Source organism: Pleurodeles waltl, chromosome 5 (assembly GCF_031143425.1).
Source record: "Pleurodeles waltl isolate 20211129_DDA chromosome 5, aPleWal1.hap1.20221129, whole genome shotgun sequence".
NCBI classification, from domain to species: domain Eukaryota; kingdom Metazoa; phylum Chordata; class Amphibia; order Caudata; family Salamandridae; genus Pleurodeles; species Pleurodeles waltl.
In genome coordinates, this window is record NC_090444.1 from 1,672,196,532 (window position 1) to 1,672,201,776 (window position 5,245).

Consider the following 5,245-nt stretch of genomic DNA (forward strand, 5'->3'; position numbering starts at 1 on the left):
AGTGCCTACCTGTAGATTTTGGCCTCTAGCTCAGCCGGCACCTAGGGAAACCTACCAAACCTGTGCATTTCTGAAAACTAGAGACCTAGGGGAATCCAAGGAGGGGTGACTTGCGGGGCTCGGACCAGGTTCTGTTACCCAGAATCCTTTGCAAACCTCAAAATTTGGCTAAAAAAACACATGTTCCTCACATTTCTGTGGCAGAAAGTTCTGGAATCTGAGAGGAGCTACAAATTTCCTTCCACCCAGCGTTCCCCCAAGTCTCCCGATAAAAATGATACCTCACTTGCATGGGTAGGCCTAGCGCCGGCGACAGGAAACACCCCAAAGCGCAACGTGGACACATCCTACATTTTGGAAAAAAACAGAGGTGTTTTTTGCGAAGTGCCTACCTGTAGATTTTGGCCTCTAGCTCAGCCGGCACCTAGGGAAACCTACCAAACCTGTGCATTTCTGAAAACTAGAGACCTAGGGGAATCCAAGGAGGGGTGACTTGCGGGGCTCGGACCAGGTTCTGTTACCCAGAATCCTTTGCAAACCTCAAAATTTGGCTAAAAAAACACATGTCCCTCACATTTCTGTGGCAGAAAGTTCTGGAATCTGAGAGGAGCTACAAATTTCCTTCCACCCAGCGTTCCCCCAAGTCTCCCGATAAAAATGATACCTCACTTGCGTGGGTAGGCCTAGCGCCGGCGACAGGAAACACCCCAAAGCGCAACGTGGACACATCCTACATTTTGGAAAAAAAACAGAGGTGTTTTTTGCGAAGTGCCTACCTGTAGATTTTGGCCTCTAGCTCATCCGCCACCTAGGGAAACCTAACAAACCTGTGCATTTCTGAAAACTAGAGACCTAGGGGAATCCAAGGAGGGGTGACTTGCGGGGCTCGGACCAGGTTCTGTTACCCAGAATCCTTTGCAAACCTCAAAATTTGGCTAAAAAAACACATGTTCCTCACATTTCTGTGGCAGAAAGTTCTGGAATCTGATAGGAGCCACAAATTTCCTTCCACCCAGCGTTCCCCCAAGTCTCCCGATAAAAATGATACCTCACTTGCGTGGGTAGGCCTAGCGCCTGCGACAGGAAACACCCCAAAGCGCAACGTGGACACATCCAAAATTTTGGGAGAAAACAGTGCCTACCTGTGGATTTTGGCCTGTAGCTCACCCGGCGCCTAGGGAAACCTACCAAACCTGTGCATTTCTGAAAACTAGAGACCTAGGGGAATCCAAGGAGGGGTGACTTGCGGGGCTCGGACCAGGTTCTGTTACCCAGAATCCTTTGCAAACCTCAAAATTTGGCTAAAAAAACACATGTTCCTCACATTTCTGTGGCAGAAAGTTCTGGAATCTGATAGGAGCCACAAATTTCCTTCCACCCAGCGTTCCCCCAAGTCTCCCGATAAAAATGATACCTCACTTGTGTGGGTGGCCCAGGTGCCTGCAACATAATAAGGCCCAAAACCTGAAGGGATAGAAGGGATAGCACAGCAAGTTTATAAGGGCATATTCTTTTATACATCTCTAGACGGACTCTGCTTTGGGGACCCACATAAGTGAGGTGTCATTTTACTTGGGAGACTGAGGGGAAAACTGGGGAGTAGGAATTTTGTGCTGGAGCGGTGATCCTACTAAGAAAAATCAGGAAAATATGCTTTTTTATGCAAATTGTGAGGTTTACAGAGGAGTCTGGGTAAGAAAATGTTGGGGGAGCCACACAAGCCACACCTCCCTAGACTCCTTGGGGTGCCTAGTTTTAAAAAGTTTCTGGGTTTTGTAGGTTTCCCTACATGACGGCCGCACCCAGGACCAAAAACATAGGTGGGCCCTCCCCCCCAAACACAGGTATTTTTGGAATATATCACTTTGATGTGTGCACATACGTCCGTGATGTGCCAAACACTAAAATTGTGAAAAGAAACACACTTAGGTTATGTGAAGAAGACCCCTCACCCACCAACCAAGTTGGTGGCATGCTTCATCATCGGGGTCCCACCTGAGGCACCTAGCGTGTCTCACGTGTGCTGCGACGCCTGATTACAGCGGAGCAGGTTTTGTCATTTGTACCACACATACTGGTTGGATTTGGCACGAGGGTGAGTGATGGTTCAGTAGATCAAATTTTATTAACAAGAGATTTCACAAAAGTGAAATGCACTGGTAATAACTGAAAGGCCCAAAAACTGAACCAATGACTCACAGCTCGTGAGCTGTAAAGCCACGACAAGGCACCAACCGCTTTACAGTCCATTCACACACCTTTCATACATGACATGCACTAGACCATTCACGCCGCCAGCCACGGGCCCAGCACATTACAAGACTCGCATCCACAGACAACGCCAGTCAAGGGCCCATCACTTTCATACGCCCACATGCCTGATACAGCAATCACACCAGCTGATGAGTGTGTGGACTGGCGTTTGGCCGGCACTGCCAGCCAAGCGCCACACCACCAGCCAAGCGCCACCCCACCCACACCACCAGCCAAGCGCCACCCCACACACACCGCCAGCCCAGCGCCACCCCACACACACCGCCAGCCAAGCGCCACCCCACACACACCGCCAGCCAAGCGCCACCCCACACACACCGCCAGCCAAGCGCCACCACACCCACGCCGCCAGCCAAGCGCCACTCTACACATGCCATCCCCTTTTTTTTGTTTTTAAACAACAAAGAAACCACTAATCATAAATTAGTACAAAACTACAAACACAAAAGCTCTAACTGAATACATGACTAATGCCAACCGTGAAACCGAACATATAAAAATATAAAACACCAGTTTACGCTCACGGAATTTCCCAATAATTCTTCTGTGTGTGGTAGCTCCTGAAACAGCCACCCACACACAGCCCAGGCTTTGAAGGACAATCAGGGCAGTACATCCTAGTCTCCTTCCTGATACCTCTTCGAGCACAGACTCTACATCTCTTAGCAGGAAAGTTTTTTTTGGCCGTGGGAGGAATGTGCTCAGCAAAGTGACGATCTTTCAATCTAGCCACATCCTCCACCACTGCTTCTCTAGGAACTCTTGCCTGTTCCAGCACAACAAGGCTAGCTATGATAGACTCCTGAAATTTCACAAATGTCATCCTTGACTCTGGAGAACTATCCTTAAACACAACAAAAGCATTAAAAGTTGCCAAGTGGAACAAGTGAAGCGCTAATTTCTTATACCACACATAAGACTTACGAGCAGCAGTGTAAGGTTCTAACCTCTGATCTACTCTATCAACACCACCCATGTGCTTATTATAGTCTAAGATGCACACAGGTTTGCGCACTTCGGCAACCTGACCCCAAACAGCCACAGGTGAAGTACTCTCATCATGGATGGTGCTTAGCATGTATACATCCCTCTTGTCTACAAATTTCAGAGCTAGCAGCTCATCATTCCGCAAGGCACTGCACTGTCCCTTCTCAAGTTTTTTACAGACAAGCTCTTTTGGATAGCCTTTCCGATTAGAGCGGATTGTGCCACAAGCAACAGTGTCCACTCTGAACAACTCCTTGAACAACCGAACTCCAGTGTAGAAGTTATCTACATATAAATGGTGACCTTTGTTAAACAGTCGTCTACCAAGTTCCCACACAATTTTCTCACTAACTCCAAAAGTGGGAGGACAACCAGGGGGGTCAATATTGGAATCCCTACCAGTGTAGACCTGGAAATTATAAACATATCCTGTACTACTTTCTGACAGCATATACAATTTAATTCCATACCGTGCCCTCTTGCTAGGAATGTACTGCCTAAAAACCAAACGACCCTTGAACAGGACCAAAGACTCATCTACAGATATTTCTTTCCCTGGAACATAGATCTCTGAAAACCGATCTACCAAATGATCAAGGACAGGTCTAATCTTAAAAAGACGGTCAGAATCAGGATGATCTCGTGGCAAGGCTAAAGCATTATCTATAAAATGCAACATCCGAAGAAGAAGCTCATACCGGTTACGACTCATGATGGCAGGAAATATAGCAGTTGCCATCAAGGGACTAGTAGACCAATATGAAGACAGCGACGGCTTCCTTATCAGCCCCATCAAAAAAGTTAAACCCAAGAACTTTTTCAACTCTTCCAGATTTGTGGGAATCCACCGGCTAGCTCTAGAGTGTGGCCTAAGTCTGGCAGCGTTGTCCCTCAAAAACTGCTCTGCATACAAATTAGTCTGCTCAACAATCTCTTCCAAAAATATATCGTCCATAAACAACTCAAAAAAGTTGACGGGCAAAAAGTTTTCCGTATTAACTCGACACCCTGGAAAACCAGTAAACGCAGGCAACTGTGGCTGCTCCATGTTTGGTGCAACCCATGCGTCAGGTCTTCCAATGGGAAGCCTTTCAGCCGCTGGCTCCTGCACCATTGGCACATCACTGTCCTCCTCTAAAACAGGCCCTTCATCAGCACTGAGAGTGGCTTCATCATCAGATGATTCATCTCTGACAGAAAATTCACTTCCAGAATCCTGCACTTCCTCCTCTGCCTCAGATGCAGAGTCAGTCTCACATTCATGGTCAGAAGATGACTCAAAAAGCACACTAACAACCTGCTGAGCGGTCATCCTACGGCTGGCCATGATCCTTCCTACTAAAATTAACTGGACAAATACACCACCAACAACCAGCACTGTGTAAGATAAGTAACAAAGTATAGGTTTATCACTAAGAATTATAAACTCAAAAACTATACTGCTCACTTTCCTGAAAAAGCTTGACTCACCAGCAACTACTCTGCACAGCCACAGCAATCACCAACGATATCCCACTAAAAAGAGAAAAAAAAAAGCAAATTAGACATAAGACAACACAATAATCATTGTGCATAACTCTAAGGACAATTTCACACACAATCCTGCATTCAGTACACCACCTACAAACATGTCATTCATGCATTGCAACAATACTCACTTGGAGTAAATGTATTTACTTACCTAAAACATGCAACTACGCAAACCGCAGGACAACTACTGCCAAAACTGCAACAAGCCACAGCAAAGTCAGCAAAAGCTTTGAACTAAAACAAAAAGGAGAAAAACTGTTATTATCATAAAAGCAAATACTTCGCCAGTTGACAAACACTCCGCCACTAACCATTTTTTCATTTTCCCCTGTGTCTAGTCTTCTCTGTTTGGGGGAAGATGGGCCTAAAAAAAAATAGGCCAATCTACCCCCAAGGGGAGGGGGCAGAAATCGCCCAGATTACATTGCACCCTTTGGGGGGGGGCGACCCTTGC